Source organism: Solanum pennellii, chromosome 4, assembly GCF_001406875.1.
Source record: "Solanum pennellii chromosome 4, SPENNV200".
Classification (NCBI taxonomy): domain Eukaryota; kingdom Viridiplantae; phylum Streptophyta; class Magnoliopsida; order Solanales; family Solanaceae; genus Solanum; species Solanum pennellii.
The window spans coordinates 8,522,708-8,546,853 of NC_028640.1; positions in this window are offsets into that span (position 1 = coordinate 8,522,708).

The window sequence follows — 24,146 nt, forward strand, 5'->3', positions numbered from 1 at the left end:
TATATATATATATATATATATATATATATATATATATAACAGTTAATTTGTTAGATATTTTATTATATTTTAATTTACAACAAAGACAAAATCGTCATCTAACGCTAATGGTAAGAAGTTCACACTTTTGGTGTAATACAAGAATCATAGAAATTTCATCTCCCATGAATTTAATAGTCTTTAATCACAATGATCCTACAATTTTGTATCAAAATCAGGATCATTGTGAAACATTATATTATATACTATCTTACAAAATCAATTAATAAATCAATCAGTGCAAAGATATGAATTATGATGCACTATAGGAATTAGATTTGCATGTCTAAATTCCATGGAAATTCTTTTTTCCAATTTGTAGGATATATGTGTAGCTTATAATAAACACTCCTAAATAAAAGCTCTTTCAACTTAGTTGACGAACCCTCAAATCTTCAAGATCTCAAGTTCTCAACAGACATAGCCAAGAAAGTTCAAAAAATGAATGCTAAAGACATCAAAATTTAATTCTCTGCCTTCTTGACAAACTTAAATCCAACACCAAAAACAAATATCAACAAAAGCCTAACTCGAGGAAAGGGTTCATACAATGTTTTAGTAGAATTAGCAAAATGACACAAACAATAAAAAAACATTGTTATTTGTAGTTTTGATGATTTGACAAACTCAGGGACCTTGTAAAGGTAGCAGGTTTCCTACTTGAGTTTTGAAGATGAAATAAACTCAGGGACCTAGTAAAGGTACCAGGTTCCCAATGTCACTAGCCGGTTGACTGCCAGCTGGAGAAGGTACAGAAAGTGGGTGCACATTTCCCAACTGTGTCAGAAAGTCAGACCTCTCCAACCAATGGCAAAGAGTTTAAGGAAAGTGAATTGTCCATATAAAAGTCACTTTCCTAAACATTATTCCTCAGTTTTTGCAACTTGATAAAGCATTTTCAAGAACACTTGCAAAGGCTATCGAAAATCGAAGCAAAAGAATTATTCAAAACAACAACTGAAATCTCAGCAGCATATAGTGTAGTTGTTTAAGAATATATTCTCTTGGTCTTATATTGTAAACTATTCCTCTGTAAAGGAATTAGTGTGTGGTGTTAAAATTCTAAGTTGTCTAGGAGGGATAGCTTAGTGGGTACAGTAAAATCTACTTAGGCTTGTCAAGCAATAGCGATTATTGCTTCGCTGTGAGATTAAAAACTTTTTCTCACATTTGTTATAATCGGGTTTCACTTTTGCTTGTGAAGATTAGTGAAAACGGTTGAAAATCCTGTGAGACAGGTCGTGGTTTTACTCCTTTAAGCAAGTAGGTTTCCACGTAAAATTGCTGTGTTGTTTATACTGCATTTACTTTCTGTTCATCCTTGTTAGTGTGTCAAGGGACCTGGTCCATTGACTGATAACTGAAGTCACATATTCTATCAAGTGGTATCAGAGCAGACATTCGGTTAACACCAAGGATGTGATATCTGTTCTAGAATGGCTGCTCCACTTAATCTAGAAGAAGGTCAATCTTCAACCAGACCTCCTCATTTCAATGGACATTTCTACAGTTGGTGGAAAGTTAGAATGCATGATTTCCTCATGGCTTAAGATAGTGAGCTATGGGATATCATACTACATGGACCATTTATTCCGATGATAGAAGAAAAGGATGGAGAGAAAACCAGGCTTGTTCCAAAGCCTAGACAAAAATATGATGAAGCTGATAGGAAGAAGATAGAAAAGGGCTACAAGGCAAAAACTCTTCTTGTCTGTGGGATAGGGCCAGATGAGTTCAATCGTGTCTCAGCCTGTGAGTCTGCAAAAGAAATCTGGGACTGTTTAAAAACAGCTCATGAATGAACTGAACATGTCAAAGAATCAAAGATCGATATGCTCACCTCTTTGTATGAAAACATCAAAATGAAAGAAGGAGAAACCATTCACGAGATGTTCACAAAATTGTCCTCTATTACCAATGAGTTGAGAAGTCTTGGGGAACCTATCAGTATGAGCAAGCAAGTCAGGAAAGTTCTTCGAATTCTTCCAAAGTCCTGGGAAAGCAAGGTTGATGCCATTACTGAAGCTAAAGATCTGAAGGTGCTGTTAATGGATGCTCTCATTGGAAATTTGAAGACTCATGAGATGAATCGGAATCATGATTTGTCAAAGACAAAATTCAAAAAGGATAAGTCCTTGATGCTGAAATACAAATCTGATGAAGACTGCAGTGATGATGATATGGATTATCTTATCAATAGATTTCAAAAAATTGTGAAAAAAGAAGAAAGGTTTTAGAAGAGGAACAAATGGTCCTCGAACTGCTACTCAAAATGATACTTGCTACAAGTGTGGAAAAGCTAGGCACTTTATTAGAGAGTGCCATTTACTCAAAACTGAAAATAAGGAATATAAAAAACCAAGAAGTGACAAAGAGAAGAGAAAGGACCTGGTACTCAGTAAAAATGATCGCAAAGCTGCTGCTGACTATGTGGTCAAAAAGGCTCTTGCTGCATGGGGAGACTCTTCAAGTTACTCAGAAGATCCTGATGAACCAAATGACGTGTGTATGGTGGTGGTTCATGAAGAGGAAACCATATTCAATGAAATGTTTGCTTTCATGGCTCATACATAAAATGAAGAAGAGGATGACAAGGTAACTCTTCTTGATATGAAACTTGATTTGAATAATTATTCTCTTAAAAAATTGAGAACATTAGCAAATATTATGATTGATTCAATAATTGAGTTAACCTATGAAAGAGAAATTATGAATGCTGAACTCGACAGTTAACTGAAAACAAGGTTAAATTGGAGGAGAAAATGTCGAAAATGGAAGATAAAATGATGTCTCTAGAGTCTAAAAACACTGAACTTAAAAAATAGTTGACTCAGATAAAGGAAGAAGCTGAAAAGCTAAATGGAAGGTCAAATGGTTTACAAGTTGAAATTGAAGAAAAACTGAAAACCACTGAGAAAAATCTGGGATTGGCTGTGGAGAAGAGCAACAACTTAGAAAAGGATATCGTCAAACTTAAGGAAGAACTTGAAAAATCTCTTAAGTGGACAAAATCCTCTAAGTTGCTGTCAAGTGCAACAAATCAGAGTAATTTCAATAAGAAAGGTCTAGGAAGTTTGAATATCACTCCTCCCTTTAATCCTCACAGTAAGTATGTGTTTGTGTCTGACAATCTGCTTTGTCTTCACTGTGGTAAAAATGGGCACTTAAAGGGAGAGTGTGCTGGCTGGAGAAATTCTCATGAAAGACTCTCTAATTATACTGAAAGGCAAAAAGTACCAAAAGAGAGACCTGGTCCTCCAAAACATGTTTCAACTGATAGATTTTCAAAGAAAAAATCTGTTTCTGCTCCAAAGTCTTTTGTTAGAAAGATTCAAAAACTGCCCTATTGGACTAGATACAATCAGATCACTCCCTTGTCTGCTTTCTGGGAACTCAAATTGAAATGGGTTCCCAAGCTTAACAAGTGATTCTTGTTGCAGGTGAGTGCGAGGAGCAGCAGTCAATGTTGGTATATGGACAGTGGATGCTCTAAACATATGACTGGTGACATAAAAAATTTCCTCTCACTCAAGACACTTCAGGAAGGAGGTGTCTCTTTTGGTGATGGAAAGAAGAGGTACATTTTGGGAGTTGGTAAAGTGGGAAAGTCTCTTGAAGAATCAATTGACAATGTGTATCATGTTGATGGGTTGAAGTACAGTCTTTTGAGTGTATCTCAAATTTGTGACAAGGGAGATGAAGTCAAGTTTACTTCTGAGAAGTGCACTGTGGTTAGTCTAACTACAAAGAAAGTGATTCTCACTGCCTTTAGAAGTAAAAACATGTATGTGGCCAACTTAGAAACGTCTCATGGAGATGATCTGACATGTCTTAGTGCTCAAAATGAAAATGTTGATCTTTGGCATCGTAGACTAGGGCATGTGAGCTCATCTTTATTGAATAAACTGATTTCTAAAGACCTGGTCCGAGTTTGCCAAAGTTGAAGTTTTGTGAAAACAAAATATGTGAAGCTTTTATCAAAGGAAAAAAAATCAGATCATCCTTCAAGTCAAAGAAGCAAGTAAACTCATCAAGAGTACTGGAGCTGTTACACATGGACATATGTGGACCTTTGTAGGTTGAAAGCAGAAATGGCAAGAAATACATTCTGGTGATAGTTGATGATTACTCAAGATACACATGGACAAGATTCCTAAGATCAAAAGCAGAGACACCTGAATAATTGGTGGTGTTATTCATAATGATTCAAACTAAATTGAATCAAGTGATTGTTGGGATTAGATCTGATCATGGAACTGTGTTTGAGAACTCAAAACTGGATCAATTTTGCATGGAGAATGGTACTAGTCATAATTTTTCTACTCCAAGAACTCCTCAACAAAATGAAGTGGTGGAAAAAAAAATAGAACCTTGGTGAACATTGCCAGGACCATGATCATTGAGTCAAATCTTCCTCAAAGATTCTGGGCTGAAGCTGTCAACACATCATGTCATGTTACTAACAGGTGTCTGATAAGGGCTGTTTTGAATAAGACCCCCTATGAGTTGCTTAATAACAGAAAGCCTATGTTGAGCTATCTTAGGGCATTTGGCTGCAAATGTTTTGTGCTGAACAATGGAAAGGATGATCTGGGAAAATTTGATCCTAGAAGTGATGAAGGAGTGTTTGTTGGATATTCTTCATCAAGTAAAGCATACAGAATATTCAACAAAAGAACTCAATGTATTGAAGAAAGCATTCATGTTGTGTTTGATGAAGATGGAAACTTGAAAAGCAATGGATCAAATGATGAAGATGAGGTGATCAAGCTGTTCAATTCATAGAAAATTGAAGGAAGTGAAGCGGATACAGAACAAAAGTTGAAAAATGATTATGATAATAATAATCACAGTCTATCTGAAAAGACTGATGAAGTGGAAAAGTGTGATGAGGTACCTGGTACTACTCTGAATTCCAGTCAGAGTACATCAAACTCTCCAGAAAATTATGACATCTTTGAAGAAGAAGAACATGTTGATCAGCTCAACCAGTCTGCTTTGAGACCAGAATGGAAACATAGTTCATCACATCCTCTTGATAATCTTATCTCTCCTTTGAACTCTGGAATTCTCACTAGATCAAAAACAAGAAATCTAGTTGCATTTTCAGCTTTCATATCATCTATTGAGCCTAAGAATGTGAAAGAGGCATTAGGTGATGCAGATTAGATCAACTCAATGCAAGAAGAACTTCATCAGTTTGAAAAAAGCAAGGTATGGTACCTGGTTCCTCGACCTGCTGGCAGAACAGTGATAACAACCAGATGAGTTTTCAGAAACAAGCTCGATGAAAATGGAGTGATTACTAGAAACAAATCCAGGTTAGTGGTTCAAGTATACAATCAAGAAGAAGGAATAGACTATGATGAGACTTTCGCACATGTTGCAAGGATGGAGGCCATTAGAATTTTAATAGCTTTTGTTGCATTCATGGGGTTCAAGCTGTATCAAATAGATGTCAAAAGTGCATTTCTGAATGGAGATCTGAAAGAGGAGATATTTGTTAAACAACCTCCTGGGTTTGAAGATGCTGAGCTACCAGATCTTGTGTTCAGATTGAATAAGGCTCTGTATGGCTTGAAACAAGCCCCTAGAGCATGGTATGAAAGACTGTCAAAGTTCCTGTTTAAGAATGGTTTTAAAAGAGGAAAAATAGACAATACATTGTTCTTATTAAAAAGAGAACAAGAATTGCTTATTATTCATGTTTATGTGGATGATATAATTTTTGGAGCTACTTCAGAACACTTGTGTGAAGAATTCTCATCATTAATGGGAAAGGAATTTGAAATGAGCATGATGGGTGAACTGATATTCTTTCTTGGCCTACAAATCAAGCAATCATCAAATGGAATATCAATTAGTCAAGAGAAGAACATTAAGGAGCTTCTGAAAATATTCAATATGTTTGACTCAAAACCTATTGATACTCCTATGGGAACAAACTCCAAGCTTGTAGTAGAAGAATCTGATCCTCCTGTGAATCAAACCATGTATAGGGGAATCATTGGGTCCTTGTTATATCTGACTGCTAGTAGACCTGATATTGTTTACAATGTTGGAATGTGTTCTAGGTTCCAGTCATGTCCTCGTGATTCACATTTGAAGGCTGCAAAACGTATTCAAGATACTTGAAAAAAACAGGGGATCTGGTTCTTTTCTATCCAACAAGTGACACTTTTGATCTAGTTGGCTTTACAGATGCTGATTTTTGCTGGTTATCAAGTTGACAGGAAGAGTACTTCTGGAATGGCTTATTTCCTTGGATCTTCACTCATTTCTTGGGGAACCATGAAACAGAATTCAATGGCTCTTTCAACAGCAGAAGCTGAGTATGTAGCAGCTCGTGCATGTTGTTCACAGTTGTTATGGATGAAGCAACACTTGGAGGATTTTGGTATAAACATCAAAGTTATTCCTCTTATGTGTGACAATACTAATGTAGTTAGTATGGCAAAAAATCCAGTTCACCATAAGAGAACAAAGCACATTGATGTTAGACATCACTTTTTGAGAGACAATGTTGAAAAGGGGAATATTGTGCTTACATATTGTCCAACAGAGGAACAAATTGCAGCATCTTCACCAAGGCTCTCAGTAAAGATCAATTTGAGAGAAATAGGCTGAAGTTGGGCATGATGATCTCTAACTGAAATTCGGAGCTTCAACAGTTGAATTCCTTTGATGGCTAAATTTGCAGTACAGGTATCCTTTGTGTCAATAATTTACTATATGGAATAGATCATTTTGGTACCTATTGTAGGTATACTCTCAGGAAGGACTAGCTTAGCAAAGACATGGCTAGAACAGCTGATAAATGAGGATAACACTGTGTTATGGGACCTGGTTCCATTCCAGGTTAGCATTTGTACATTAATTTTAAACTGAAAAAATATGACCGTTGATAATGCCACGTGTCAGTCATCGGTCATTCTGACCATTAATCCCATCGCTTATTCTTCAAGCGACACGTCAAATCAAGGACCTGTCACCATTTCAAATCCTTTTTAAACCCTCGTTATTTCTTTTTGATTTCTCATCCGTCTCTCAACATTCCTTCACTCAAAAAAAAAAGAGGGAAAAGTTAAAGAGAAAATCTGTTCTTCCTTCTTCTTCTTTGTCTTCGAAAAGCTATTTTTTGTTCTTATTCTGGTCAAGATGTCTGATCCTTCTTCAACCTCTAAGCAAATGCTCACTGCTTTCAGCGAAATTGAACCTATTGCTTTTACTCTTCTTCAGCAGTAGAGTCCAGATCTAGTGTTCCTTCGAGTTCTCAGCATTATACTTCTGAAAACCCTTTCCATTCCATATAGATCCGAACAACACTAGTATACCTACTGGACCTGGTCCTTACCATGAGATGTTGCCTAACAATCTATTTGATGGAGACTTGCCAAGAAATAAATCGTCTGAGTCAAGCATTTTGGCAGCAAGTGAAGAACTGGCTATCGAAAGTCTTGCAATGATGAGAGAAGAAGCTAGGGCTGAGCAAAATGAGGCTTTACAAGGTGAAGAGGTAAGAGACACTCAACCCATTTTTGATAAAAAAAAAACTCCAGATTTTGGGAGGTATCTTTCTTCTAACTCCTAAAATTCTGAAAGTGATGAGGAACCCATTAAATGGAAGGTTGAAAATAGGGAGGTTGGGGTTTCTAGAAAGGGAAAAGAAAAGGTAGTGGAAGAGGCTGCTACAAGAAGACCTACTACTAAATCTAATGCTAGGAAGTTGATGGTTGATGCCTTAAAGGCTAGTGCAAGATCTACGGCTGAAATTAGGAGTGCCAGAACTTTTAAAGTATCAAACTTTAGAATGCCTTAATCTAGTGTAAAGAAGTGTCTGCCGAAGAAATGGATAAAAAAAAAAAAGAAGACAAAGTCAGGAAAAACAAAGTCAAAGGATCAAAAAAAGGTTGAGAAAACAAAACCCAAGAAGAAGAGTTCTACTGGAAAACGGAAGAGATCACAGGGACCTGGTACCCAACAAACAGGTGAAGAGGAAGTCAACATGCAGGAAATTGTTGACAACTTGAGAACGCAGGCTATGTTGGCTGGAAGATTATTTGACATGGGAATAATCAATCTTCCCGGCATGGAATCTCTCCATGACATGGTGGAAATTCAATCATGGATGCATCTATTCAACAGGAAATCTCCTATCCTCTACGAAGAAGAAGTGCGTTAATTCTTTTACAACATTCAATTTAAAGAACATGGGAGTATCCTCACAAGAGTTAATGATATTGTAGTGCATCTGGATGAGTTTCTGCTGAGCAAAATTCTCAACGTACCTAGACAAGGAACCAGTTCTGTTATTGGGAAAACTTGTTCGATTGAGTTTGTGTTCTTGGTTTCTAAGATTCCTAAAACAAAGGTTACTGGGGTTTTTAACAAGGTAATGAAGAGAGAGTACCAGTTGGTGTTCGAATTTGTAAACAAAATTCTCCTTCCTCGGACTAAAAAGAGGACTTCAGCAACTTCTGCTGACTTATGGAGATGTTGTGCAGATTCAAAGATCTGAATCTCCCAGGACTTATGCTTGAGCACATGTACAAAACTGTCATTGAGAGGAAAGGCATTCATGGGATGGGATACAGATACTTTCTCACTGAAGTATTCAAACATTTTAAAATTCCTATGAGCGTTGGCAGGGTTGGGACTGTGAAACAAACTTTTTCAGGGAGTACCCTGGTCGAATGTGAGTGTATCAAAGGGAAAGGCAATCCCAAGAGCAAGATGGCTCAACTCATAGACGATTAGGATCAACTCAAGCATGAGGTTGAGGAGCTAACTGTGCGTTTGAGTGGTAAAGATGTTGAAATTGCTATACTCAAAGATGAAATACTTACTGCACCAACTGAGGGACCTGATACTTCTGTGGTTAAGCCCTGGAGAGGGAAAATGCAGAGCTGAGGGCAAGGTTACTGCCTTGCAAGAGAAGGCAATTAAGGATAATGATGCTGCAAATGATCGACTCACTCTCATTATCCAGTCCCTTTCTCATCAACCTCCCCCTTCTTAGTCTGTCCCAATATTTTCCTGTGTCTTCTTTTTGTGGCTTGTCTGTGTGTCGTTGGATTATTAGTTTGTTTTTAATGTACTAAATGTTATCTTGGAATGCTATTTCACTTATTCCCCTGGTGTTCTAGCTAATATCTATTGTGAATGTTTTTTCTTTTCTGTTTGATTGCTATCAAGCACTGATCTTATCTGATATTAGTATTGATATTATTGGTTTACTGTATCTTTTTTTTATGATGCCAAAATGGGGAAGTATAACTGGTAAGTGGCTGAGTTGTGTGTGAGGGGGAATACAGTGAGGGGGAACAAAGTGAGGGGGGAATGCAGTGAGGGGGAACAAAGATGGAGTGGTACCTGAGTATTGTTTGTCATCATCAAAAAGGGGGAAATGTTATTTGTAGTTTTGATGATTTGACAAACTCAGGGACCTTGAAAGGTACCAGATTTTCTACTTGAGTTTTGAAGATGAAACAAACTCAGGGACCTAGTAAAGGTACCAGGTTCTCAATGTGACTAGCCAGTTGACTACCAGCTGGAGAAGGTACAGAAAGTTGGTGCACATTTCCCAACTGCGTCAGAAAGTCAGACCTCTCCCACTAATGGCAAAGAGTTTAAGGAAAGTGACTTGTCCATATAAAAGTCACTTTCCTAAACATTATTCCTCAGTTTTTTCAACTTGATAAAGCATTTTCAAATACACTTGCAAAGGCTATCGGAAATCAAAGCAGAAGAATTAATCAAAACAACAGCTGAAATCTCAGCAACATATAGTGTAGTTGTTTAAGAATATATTCTCTTGGTCTTATATTGTAAACTATTCCTAAATCTATAAAGGAATTAGTGTGTGGTGTTAAAATTCTAAGTTGTCTAGGAGGGATAGCTTAGTGGGTAGAGTAAAATCTACTTAGGCTTGTCAAGCAATAGCAATTATTGCTTGACTGTGAGATTAAAAACTTTTCCTCACATTTGTTGTAATCGGGTTTCACTTTTTCTTGTGAAGATTAGTGAAAACGGTTGAAAATCCTGTGAGACAGGTCGTGATTTTACTCCCTTAAGCAAGGAGGTTTCCACGTAAAATTGTTGTGTTGTTTATACTGCATTTACTTTCTGTTCATCCTTGTTAGTGTGTCAAGGGACCTGGTCCATTGACTGATAAGTAAAGGCACATATTCTATCAAACATATAACATAATGTTAACTTACATTGAAAGTATAACTTAAGAGGAAGGATTAAAAAGAGTACAATTTTCATCAAAATCTGAACCAAGAACAATCTCCAGTATATTACTCACATTGCATGCATAATTAATGGGTAGTGGAAAAGACTCAACAAAATTATTTTTATTTATTCACAATATTATTGAAATTGTAGATTAGATAGATATGATTTAATTAGATTATCACTTAGTGTAGGGGTAAAATAATAATTCAACTTTTAATTTTGGAGCTTCCCACTTATAATAATATGTACTACATTTACCGCACGTGCGCTGCACGTGGTTTGTTTTTCTTTACATTGATTCATGTATGATAATTTGCATTTTTTTTTTGTTTTTTCGCTTGGTGTCATCCATTTGTGTTGTGGTTTATTTTTTTCCCTGTTAAACGCGTAACCCCCCCCCCCCCCACACACACATAATTAAATTTGACTCTGCCTTTATATGTGTTGTCTATCTAGTGAACATTAAGTCCACGAAATTCCCATTCAAGCGGTCCTTGTGGTATTTAGTATTTCATTACATGCCTTGACCCCCATTTTTTTTTACCACAGGTGGATTATGTATGGCATCATTTAATAGATGGTCCTATAATATTTCTTACCATTTTAAAACTTGTTAACATACAATTTTGTTTTTGATGGTTACTACCTGTGTTAATTTATATTTATATCTGTGAAGTGCATTCTTCATGCTGTAGTGTACTTTATGTTTTGAATTTTTATTTTGAAACGCCAGGTTACTGTTTTGTCATTTACTCCATGTCTTCTTTACAATAGTGTATAATCATTTTACTGTATATTTACATAATTGAATATTGTCTAAAGTAATGTCTTATTTGGTAGTCTTCTGATGTAGTTCATAGTGTCTTTTCTTCCACCAATTGATGATTTCATCCACCAATCCTTCATTAGCTTCATTTTGTGCGTATGATTATCCATGTTTAATTAGTTTCCATGTTTGTATTAATCAAATATCTCCTAAAACTTCCTTGTAGAATATTTCTTGTGTATGTCCCTTAGTGTCGCTCTGGTTGTTCAGTCATGATCAATATTTTTGTTGTTGACATCGATATTCCTCTGGATAGTGCCACATACATTTGACCATGTGAGAAAACATGTTTGGATAGGTACAATCCAACATTTGGTATTGTTTGACCTTGTGCCTTATTTATTATCATTGCAAAACACGGGCGTATTGGAAATTATTTCCGAATAAATTTGAAAGGATATCCCTCGTTCTTCGGTGGTGATAGTTTTATTCTTGGAACAAACCTTTTGTGGCATATTCTCCTGTTGTTATTTCTGCATGTATGACATTCCTATCAAAACCTCTACAAAGCAATCATGTCCCATTGCACAACCCATTTGATGGGTCTAGATTCCTCAGCATCATAATGGGTGAATTTTCTTTCAGGACCAACCAATCATATATAATTTAAAAATCCATCAGATATGTATATGTTAAGTTGTATTGATAACTTACCTATGCGGCAGTAGGCTATTCGGTGTTAAGGTGTTGAGGTATTCTTCTTGATAGTAGTTGTTTGTATTATCTTTCGTCAAAGCTGATGTATGTTTTTGTCTCTCCTGAGAGTTTTTCAATCATCAATTCATTTAGCTTATCTACAAATTCATTTCTAGTTGCTAAGATGGCCTATTCTGTTATATACTCCGCGGATCTGTAATTTTGTTCAAGTGTTGGGTAAATTTCCCTCACCAATGATCTCCTGGATTTCCATCATTACTTTGTTCGACAATCATCTGTTACGTAATCGCTATCAAGTTTTCTTTTATTCTGTGTTCTTCTCCGTTTTCAATATGAAGCAATAACTCACTGAATAGGATAATCAAGAGGTGAACTAGACCCATGTAATGACACTAGGTAATTCTTGGTCATTGCACAGTGAACCCGATGAGAGTCCTAAATAACATCCTAGGTACATAAATGGATAAAAATGAAGTACACATGAATGAATGAAGCAGACTCTGTGTTTGCTAAAGAAGGCACCCTAGTTGAGGTCCCATGTGTTGAGCCCTCACTTGGGAAGTCCTAATATTAACTCCATGATTCCAAGGTTTCACGTCATATGAACGAAATATATGTGATATATGTATGTGTTAAATGAAATGTGTTATATATACTGTGTGCAATATGAAAAGAATGCTGATGCATGTTACTCTCATAGCATGACTTTCCTTATTTGATTTGGCAAGTCCAACTGACTTGGCTTTCCATAACTCATATCATTAGGAGAGATCTCTTCTTAATCATGCATGTGCTTGGTGTGTACTTGCATACACCCATACTCAGTACAAGTGTGTACTAATTCCATACAACCCTCTACTTTTAGATGTAGGTGCAGGTGGACGGTAGAGCTTGCGAGACTATGTTGAAGCTATCCGAACATGGAGCATACATCCGGACTTGGTAGGCTCTCATGCTTTCGAGGATGCTTATCTCTTATATTCTAACTTAGACGTAGGCATGAGCTAGTGGGGGATGTTCCACTAGCTTTTCTTTCTTACTTATTTTCAGACGTCATATTAGTGCCATTTTGGCAACTTTATATTAATGCAGTTATGAACTAATTCCTTCATTTGAATATCTTATTATTAGATGGTTATTGTGAACTGATGTGATATAATGCAAGTCTATGTATACTTCAAACCAAACAAAAGTTTTAAATTTTCTACTAAAATTAACCTATACGATGCAATGATAACGTATGTGGGCTTGTCTGCGACCTCCGAGAGGTCAAAGATGCCAGTTTCGTCTAGGGTCTAGACCTCGGTCGTGAAAAATGTAGTATCAGAGCATTTGGTTTATTTCTAAGGATAATAATGTTCTCCAACCACATGGAGTAATTTTTTAGTTATGGTAGTGAAGTGTACCGCTATCATGATTTAGAGACTGCATGATGCGTAGGAAAATTCCCGTCTTCTGATCTTATCATACCTTCTCTAATGTTTGATTACTTGGTGTTATGAGGGTATCTAACATCAATTTTTATTTTTAATAAAATGAACACAAGGAGGAACGCTGGCCAAGAAAGAGGAGAAGCAGCTGCTCGGGGCAACCAAGTTCCACCCCGGGCTCCAACTGTAGGAGTGGCCTTGCCAGTTAACCCTGCTGGGTTGACTAATGCGGAAGTGAGGACCGCTTTGGCACAAATGGCTCAAGCCATCACTGTGCAGGCCCAGGATATGACGGCCCAGGCCAACAGACAGGAGGTTCAGCGGGAGAACCCACTAGCCCACAACATGGCGAACAGGTTGCAGGATTTTACAAGGATGAATCCTCTAATCTTTACGGGATCTTAGACTTCAGAGGATCCTCACGAGTTTGGGGAGGAGGTCCAGAAGATTCTGGTGGCGATGGGGGCCACAGAGATTGAGAAAGTTGAGTTGGCCTCGTACCAACTGAAGGATGTTGCAGAGACCTGGTGCGAGATGTGGCAGGATAGCAGGGCATTAGGCGGAGGTCCGACCACTTGGGAGCTATTTAAGACAGCCAATCTGGAGAGGTTCTTCCCCAAGAAGATGAAAGAGGCTAAGGTTGAGGAGTTCATCAACCTTAAGCAGGGCTCGATGACTTTCTAGGAGTATTTTATGAAATTCATAAAATTTTCCAGGTATGACACTCCTCTTGTGTCGAACAGCAGGGACGAGATGAGCAGGTTCCTTATAGGAATCTCAAAGGACTTGGAGGAAGAGTGTTGGGCTGCGATGCTCCATGACAACATGGACTTATCCAGCCTGATGGTGCATGTCCAGCCGGTTGAGGACAACAGAATGAAAAGGAGAGTCATGAGGTCAGGAGGCCTAAACCTTTTGACCAAACAAGTCCCAGCACTGGTGGTGGAAGGAGCACTTTTGGAATTCGTGATCAGCCCAGATGTAAGAAGGGACATCAGAGTTCAGGGAACTCTAACTCTCAGAGGAGTACAACACCCAGAAGAGGCAGACCCGAGACCTAGAAGGAAAATGGAGGTGATGTGCAGCGTCCCAGAATGAATTGTGGCAAGTGTGGCCGTATTCACAATTTAGAGTGAAGACTAGGCAGAAATGCCTTCTTCATTTGCGGAAAGAGCGGACACATGGTCAGGGACTGTCCACATAAGGGTTCAGGCTGGAGGTAATGCTCAGCCTAGGACTAATCCCAAGCATGCTACTGCATCCGAGCCTCCTAAGAGGAACAAATTCTACGGCTTGAAGGGCAGGGAGGAGCAGGAGAATTCTGTTGATGTGGTCACAGGTATGCTACAAGTCTTCTCAACCTCTGTTTATGCTTTAATTGATCTAGGGTCTACGCTTTCTTTTGTGACTCCCTTGCTTGCTCGTACTTTTGAAACACTGCCTGAGGTTTTGCATGATCCTATCGTACTTTGTACTCCCTTCGGAGAAAATGTAAGAGCTGGCTCCATGAATGACTTCGATATTATACTTGGTATTGACTGGCTCCATAAATGTTATGCCTTCATGGATTTCCATAGTAGGGTTGTGAGATTCCATTTCCCTAATGAAGTAGAGCTGGGCTGGGAGGGGTACAATTCGAGTCGTTCAAGTCCCTTGATTTTGAACCTAAAGGCTAATAAAAAAATGTCCAAGAGATTGTTATGCCATCTTATGCGTGTCAACGATCTAGATCATGACATTGCTTCCATAGACTCTGTGCCTGTAGTGAATGACTTCAAGATGTTTTCCCAGATGATTTTCCTGGAGTCCCTCCCCCTCGAGAGATTGATTTTGGTATCGACCTAGATCCCGATACCAAACCAATTTCAATTCCTCCCTACATAATGACTCCAACTAAACTCAAAGAGTTGAAGCTTCGGTTAAAAGATCTCACTGATAAGGGTTTCATCCAGCCGAGCATATATCCTTGGGGTGCTCCAGTGTTGTTTGTGAAAAAGAAAGATGGAACCCTTAGGATGTGTATTGATTATCGGCAGCTCAACAAAGTCACTATCAAGAATAAGTATCCACTTCCCAGAATAGCTTATTCGATCAGCTCCAAGGGTTTAGTTTCTTCTCGAGGATTGATCTTCGTTCCTGGTATCATCAGCTTAGGGTTAGGGATGAGGATATCCGAAAGACAGACTTTCATACCCATTATGGTCATTATGAGTTCCTAGTCATATAATTTGGTCTCACTAATGCACCTGTAGCATTTATGGACCTCTTGAACCGAGTCTTTCGAGAATACCTTGATTTTTTCGTCATAGTATTCATTGATGACATCCCATTTACTCTAAGACCAAAGAAGAGCATGAACAACATTTGAGACTAACCTTGCAGGTACTTAGACAACATCAGTTGTATGCCAAGTTTAGCAAGTGTGAATTCTGGCTTAGATCAGTAACCTTCCTGGGTCATGTTGTGTTTGATCAGGGTGTGGAGGTGGACACCAGAAAGACTGAGGCTTTTAAAAATAGGTTAAGACCTCTTATTCCCACTGATATCCGTATCTTTTTGGGATTGGATGGTTACTACCGCAGGTTCGTGGAGGGTTTTTCTTCCATTGCTTCCTCACTGACAGCTTTGACTAAGAAACAAGCCAAGTTCAAATGGACGGAGACTTGTGAGTAGAGTGTCCAGGTGCTCAAGGACAGAGTCACTTGAACTCAGTGCTTACGTTTCCTAAATATGGTGAGAGTTATACTATTTATTATGATGCATCTAGGGTTGGTTTGGGTTGTGTTCTTATGCACGGTGGTAAGGTGATAGCCTATGCGTCCAGACATCTCAAGGTTCATGAGAAAAATTATCCCACTCATGACCTGGAGTTGGAAGCTGTGGTGTTTGCATTAAATCTATGGAGGCATTACTTGTATGGGGTGCATGTGGATGTATTTACAGACCACAAGATTCTCCAGTACGTGTTCACGCAAAGGGAGCTGAATCTACGTCAGTGGAGATGGTTGGAGCTGTTGAAGGACTATGACATGAGTGTCCACTACCATCCAGGGAAGGAAATTGTTGTATCTATTGCTTTGAGCAAGTTGAGCATGGGGATTACAACCCACATTGATGATGAAAAGAAGGAGTTAGTGAAAGATGTACACAAATTGGCCAGACTGGGTGTGCGGTTGATTGACTCTACTAATGGGGGTGTTTCAGTTCATCCGAGTTCTGAATCATCCTTGGTACTTGAAGTCAAGAAGGTTAGCATCTTGATCCTGTGTTGATGGAGTTGAAGGACTAAATGCTGATAAAGACGAATGAGTCCTTTGCTTTGGGTGGTGACGACATACTTAGGTACCAGGACAGGCTTTGTGTACCCGATGTGGATGATTTGCGAACTAAGATTATTGTAGAGGCTCATGGTTCCAGTTATTCGATACATCCAGGTTCCACCAAGATGTATCATGACCTCAAGCAGATCTATTGGTGGGATGGCATGAAGAAGGACATTGATGAGTATGTGGCCAGGTGTCCTAATTGTCAGAAGGTTAAGGCGGAGCACCTTAAGCCTGGTGGTCTCACTCAGATGATTGAGGTTCCGACTTGGAAGTGGGAGGCCATTAACATGGACTTCGTGGTTGTTCTTTCGAGGACTAAGAGACAACGTGACTCAATATGGGTTATTATGGACATGATGACTAAGTCTGGCCACTTTATCCCTGTGAAGTCTACTTACAGGGCCAAGGATTACGCGAGACTCTACATTGATGAGATTGTGAGGTGGCATGTGATTCCTTTGTCTATCATTTTGGATAGAAGAGCTCAATTCACTTCGCATTTCTGGAGATCCTTCCAGAAGAGCTTAGGCACGCAGGTAAAGCTCAGTACTGCCTTCCATCCTCAGACAGATGGGCAGGCAGATCGCGCCATTTGGACATTGGAGGTTATGTTGAGAGCGTGTGTGATTGACTTTAGGGGTAGTTGGGACGACCATCTTCTATTGATAGAGTTCTCGTATAATAAAAACTATCACTCTAGTATTGGGATGGCACTGTTTGAGGCAATGTATGGTAGGAGGTGTAGGTCTCAATTGGGTGGTTTGAGGTTGGATATTCATCCATTTTGGGTCCACAGATCATTCATGAGGCCGTAGAGAAGGTCAGGGTGATTAGGGAAAGGTTGACTACTGCTTACAGTAGGCAGAAGTCTTAAGCATATAACAGGAAGCAGCCCTTAGAGTTTGATGATGGTGACCAAGTTTACTTGAAGATATCACCCATGAAGGGGGTGATGAGGTTTGGGCAGGAAGGGGAAGTTGAGTCCGATGTACGTTGGGCCATACGAGATTCTACAACGTGTGGGTGAGGTGGCCTATGAGTTGGTGTTGCCTGTGGAGCTATATTTCATTCATCAAGTCTTCATTTTTCTATGTTAATGAAGTGCCTTGGTGATCCAGCATTGATTCTGCCTATTGAAGGTCTGGGGGTTGATGAAGACTTGTCCTATGAGAAGGTTCCTGTTGAGATTTTAGACCGACAGGTGAAGCGGCTGATAAACAAGGAGGTTGCCACAGTAAAGGTATTGTGGAGAAACCATATTGTTGAGGGTGCTACGTGGGAGGCTAAGGCCGATATGAGATCCCGCTATCCTCATATTTTCAGTTCTTAAGGTTAGGCTTCCTACTCTTAAGTCTAAGTTTCCTTATCTCCTCTATTCTTTGTTGCTATTGCTTGACTGTGTAAAGTACTTACGTTATAACAGGACTGACATTGTGCTAGATAATTAGAAGTGTCATTCGGGGACGAATGTTCTTAAAGGGGGGGGGGGATAATTTAACAACCCAAAAATGACTATGCGAAGTAATACCTAAACGTACATAAAATGCCTAGATTAAACCGGGTTTACACGACTTGATGCTCGTAGAACCAGACCTCAGAACCTATACAACAGCAAAGCCAACCAACTTGGTGAGTTATTTGATCTAGGGAAGGTTAGGTCCAGCCATGTAGGGCACCCGAATATTAAGATTCACCTGGATGAGTCTTAACCAGACTTAAAAGGGGTAATCTTAGGTTTGGAAGGTCTAGGGGTAAAATGGTCTTTTCCAAGATCAGGGTAGTATTATAATTACCCTAAGTATTTAATTAATGATGTAATTAATGTAATTAGGGGACGGTCTCGGTCGGGTCGACCCGGATTGACCCGGTTCGCGAGTTAGGCTTTACCGAGTTTGATCCTTGGTGGAAGCAATATTAAGTTGAATTAATTGGTATTTAATTATCTGATTTAAGTAAGGGCATGTTATTCATTTCACTTAAGCCTTAGGAAATCAAAATTTTAATTTAAATAACAAAGAGTCCTAGTTTGAAGTCTTTACCTAAAATTCCTACTCCTAAACTTACTCTCACATCTCTCCACTCTCATTCTCATGTCTCTCCATTCTCATTCTCACGCTTCATATTTAGTAAAAATAAAAAATCAAAAGTTCATCACTCTTGAAGAACTTGTACGCAAAAACTCAAAAGAAAAACAAAACTAAAAACGAAAAGCAAAAACATTTTTCTTGACGGGCTACGCGTGAGGCTTCGGTGGTGAAGCATTGTTTTCGTGGGAGTTGGCAGCGCATTGGATCAGGTTTGGAACGGCGTTGAACGATGAAAAAGGTATGGGTTTTTTCCTCTTGGTCCTTTCCCAAGAGACCCCTAGGATTCAGTCATATTCTAATCCGAAATCTAGAAGTGTTTCCCCTTAGTATGTTCTTGTCACTAGCTCCCATCGATTGTTGTAGGTTGGGTATATTTGCTGGTAGAGTTTAGGGATGTAACGTGTTTTTGTGATGATTATGTTCATGTATGTATGCTCGGATTTATGTGATTGTTAAGTATGTATTTTTCAAAACTATGTGAAAATGGCATGTTAAATCCTTGCGTTTTGTATTCAATTACTGATAGAAATCGTGATGTTCATGGATGGTGTGATGTTGATGAATTGAGTGAAAACTCTTGGCCAAATGTAACCAAGAAAAATGCACATAATAATGTACGAAATTTCCAACGAATTGCCTAAGAATCTAACGTATAAATCTGGAAATTTGGTCTCGACATAGGCAGCATTGAGGATATGGATTTCAAAAAAAATTTAAAATGTGTGAGGTCATCAGGGATAGAACCCGAGACCTCACTATATGTAAGTTGCTGAAAATTCAATAATAAAGATGAGGTAAGGGGGATTCAAAATGGGGTAAGGCTCAAGTGAAGAAATGAAAGAGGGAAAACTAAATAAAACGAGTTGTGTGGGGATCGAACCAACAACCTCTTGGATATGTGAGGAAGTTCGGAGAATAATTAAAGAAAAGTAAAAAAGAGGTTGTGGGGGACCGATCCCACACCCTCTCGGCCTCAAACGAAAAAGGAAGGAAAGAAAATAAAGAAAAAAAAAGAACTGTAGGCATTGGGGCTCAACCTAAGGTCCCCAAGCTAAAATTTTAAATAAAAAATATATATATAAGACTAAGTTTTGCTCAAGGGATTTGAAATCGGGTTTCCTTGCCCAATATCGTAGTGATACATAAGTCTTACGTGAATAAATAATTAGTGAATGCCGCCTATAGGAATTGAACTCGATACCTTGGCATGCTTACCAGATGCATAAGTTCTTTACCACATAATCTTGGGTAAGTATAAGTCACTTAGAATAATTATGAACGAAGCCTTATGGCTTGTACGTATGGGTTCATAATTCCAGTGTACGTTTAAAAATAAGTAAACCTACGATGTATGTGACCCTAGGAGGGTTAAGTAAGAGTGTGAAACACATTAAAAGTCCAAGTGCATTAGCATATGACGAAAGGAACATTCACGTAATGGGGTGAGTAATTACGAGGAGCTAATATGCTAAATTTAATGAATGTGGTGACAACATGATAAGAGGCTAATATGAAAGACGAGATCAATCTCAAATGATCCTAATAAGTGTTACCAGCGTACTCACCTATGAGAGTGTAAAACTAATAAAGAGACTAGTCTCTAAGAAACACTCCAATGAAAGTATTGAGATTAATGCACACTTAATTCTAATGATTAGATGAGAAATCACCTAATGAGCAGTGATGCCCTCATGCAGAAGCCAACTGCTATGATGTATGAGATGAATGTAATGGAACTTTATACCGAGCACCGATAGGCTAGCTATGAGTCACGATTCCTTCTTTAGGGAAGGAAGAGATTCGGGTAAATCTCATGAGATGAGACTGTCCATTTAGGCGGGTATGGGTCTCCTCATTTGTCCTAGTCTTTGAACCTATGCTGCCAACATAGGGTTCTAGTAGGGTTCATTTCCCTATATAAATTAGCATGTTTTGGTTTCACTTTGGCCAGTGATTCCATCTCTTTTCGGTGTGGGGTAGACACTGGATTTCATAAATCTCACATGATCTATGTCGGTTAAAGTTAAAGTTCACAAAGAAAGAAGGAGGCCAACCTCATATAATGCACACAATGAAATGAATGATACCTAGGGTGTTTGCATAGGATAATCAAGAGGTGAACTAGACTCAAGTAATGATACTACGTCATTCTTGGTCATTCCACAGTGAACCCGATGAGAGTCCTAAACAACATCCTAGGTATATAAATGGATGAAAATGAAGTACGTATGAATGAATGAAGCAGATTCTATGTTTGCTAAAGAAGGTTCCCTAGTTGAGGTGCCATATGCTGAGTCCTCACTTCGGAATTCCTAATGTTAAGTCAGTGATTCCAAGGTTTCACAGTATATGAACGAAAGATATGTGATATATGTCTGTGCTAAATGAAATGTGTTATATGCTGTGTGCAATATGAAAAGAATGATGATGCATGTTACTCTCATAGCATGACTTTCCTTATCTGATTTGGCAAGTCCAACTAACATGGCTTCCCATTACTCATATCGTTAGGATAAAGCTCTTCTTAATCATGCATGTACTTGGTGTATACTTGCATACACCCATACTTAGTACGAGTGTGTACTAATTCCATACAACCCTCTACTTTTAGGTGCAGGTGTAGGTGGACGCTAGATCTTACGAGACTACGTTGAAGCTATTTGTACGTGAAGCATTCATCCAGACTTGGTAGGCCCTCATGATTTCGAGGATGATTATCTCTTATATTCTAGCTTAGACGTAGGCATGAGCTAGTGGAGGATGTTCCACTAGTTTTTCTTTCATACTTATTTTCTGACGTTGTATTGGTGCCATTTTGGCAACTTTATATTAATGCAGTTATGAACTAATTCCTTCATTTGAATATCTTATGATTAGATGGTTGTTGTGAACTGATGTGATATAATTTAAGTCTATGTATACTTCAAAGCAAACAAAAGTTTTAAATGTTCCGCTAAAATTAACCTATACGTTGTAATGATGACGTATGTAGGCTTGTCTGCGACCTCCAAGAGGTCAATGATGCTGGTTTTGGCTGGGGTGTAGACCCCGATCGTTACATCTTTGTATACAAAAACACACAGATTACTAAATGCGTGCATCTATTGTTATTCAGACAAAAAAAATTTAGTGGGAACACTTTCGAGGTGACAACCAACTTAAAAGTAAACAAAAGTCAAGAAAATTGATCAAACTATATTTTAATTATACCTTGTGACAATTAAAACTAAATTAAGCTTGTATGTATGACTTCCTAGTTAAGTGGTATACAATCACAATAACAATAACATGTCTAGTGTAACCACACAAGTTTGGTCGGGTTAGGTTGCTGTGTACGCAGTCTAAATCCTACATTGTGAAGGTAAAAAGGTTGTTTCTAATAGGCCCTTTGATCAAGTAAAATTTAATTTTCAGGTTTAAGGAATAAATACAAACCATCATAAAGTGAAAATAAACTAACAAATAATAAAAAATAAAGGAAAACAGTTTTATATGGTAATTTGATCCTTATACTTCCTCTAAAGATCATAAAAAAAGAGATGTTTTTTTCCACTTCAACTATGTGTAGGCCTGTAGAAAACTTATATAGTACATGAAAATATTCAAGAATCCATAATTGAAATTTCATTGCTTCATGTAAAAGTCTATTTTCTTTATTTAGTCATGCGACACAGTGTCATCACACTCCTGGATCAGTATTTAACACATCCTTTTCAAGAGGAGCAACTATTCTTAAAAAAAGTATTTTCCTTTTTTCTTTATGCAATATTGTGGGGTAACTAATATAATGGATTACCATTAAAACTAGGTATAACACAATAATGTTAGCTATAATACAGGTGCATAAAGTTTGGAATAGGGTGGAATTATTGATCTTCAACCAAAGATTTAGCTGCGGAAGTTTGGAGAAACCATCTGAATCCTCCTTAGGACATTCCTTAGAGTTCATGAAATCATTTGGACCCGCAGTCATGAAAACTTTCTTTTACTAAAGGTGAAATGTAAAAGAGGTTCCTGTATAAACTAATCTAGCACAAAATATGAGTTGGACCGACCATCCTTGAACAGTTGCACCAACTTAAAATTAGTGAAATAACAAATTTGGGATGGAAGTAGTAAAGAGGTTGAAAGAGTAAAGCCTAGATCCAAATTAAAATATATATACTAATTGAAGAACAACTATACATGTTTAATGCATATTTGTTATGTTTTTCTTGCTGAATGGACTGTGTAGGAGGAATAACCAAGGTATCAACATCTAGAATCCTTTAAATATCATTTTTTGAAGAGACCTTGATAGTCGTAATCTATTATAGTTGGTCCGCTAGGCAGAGGTAGCGATCATCATAAGTATAAACTTCTTGAAGTTGTTCATCATCTTCTCCATTTTGTTATAATTTGGAGCCAAAGCTAAAATTACAAACAATGAATTCCTTACTCTATTAATTCCTTTGTGCTTTGGGTGCATTGGACATGGGATCAAAGGCCTTAAGATTTTTGCATGAAACTGTTTTTGAATAATCACAATTATTCAAGGTCGTTTGTTGCACTTTTATAAATAGCTATACATTTGAATTAGGGTGTCGAATTGTTACGAAAGTAATTATTGAGCAAAGATATTAAGTAATTCAAATTAAAGGGTCTAAAATAAGTACCCACCTAAATCTCGATCACATTACTGCAGGCCAAAAAATGATTTGAAAGAAAAAGTCAGAAAAAAGAAGCGTTGAGATAATACCTTTTGAGTGAATTTTGAAGAAATTTCCACAAGCTGTTGGCAATGTTCTGCCTCTAGAGGAGTCGTTTGCAATTATATGCCTCTAGAGGGCATTTTTTCAAACTTTTTATGGGTGTCAAAATAAGTCGTGCTTGTGCAGATTTGGAATACCTGTTGAGTGAATTTTGAAGTCCACAAGCCATTGGTAATGTGCCTCTAAACGGTATTTTTTCAAACATTTCAGAAGCCGTTAAGATAATGCCCGTTGAGTGAATTTTGAAGCCCTTCCAGAAGTGGTTGGCAATGTGCCTCTACAGGGATTTTTTTAACACTTCATGGGTGCCAAAAACACTTGCCATGGGCTTTCAATTTTTTCACTGAGAATGAACTTGATAATCACTTATGATCATGTTCTTTACTATTACACTGGTAACAATCAAGATGATCTGAAAAAAAAATACAAAATGCAAATAAATGTAACAGAGAAAATGAAGATTGCACCAAGGGAAGAAAGTAGACAATCAATTAACCATTCAAACCTAAAGCAACCAAAAGAATAAGATTGAGAAGAATAGTATAAATCAAGAGCGAGGAAAGAAATAAACAATATAAAGAGACCAAATAATGCTAAGGGCTGAAAAGGTTTACCCGGAGAAGGAACAAGGGGGATAACACATCTCACCAGAGGACGCGACTTATGTTTTTCTTAAAAAAAATTAATCAAGGGCATAAATGGCAAAAGAAAGGTAAATATTGGAATGCTGGATTGTGGTGGCGCCACGTCACCAGCTGTGGGTTTCTTTATATATATATATATATATATAT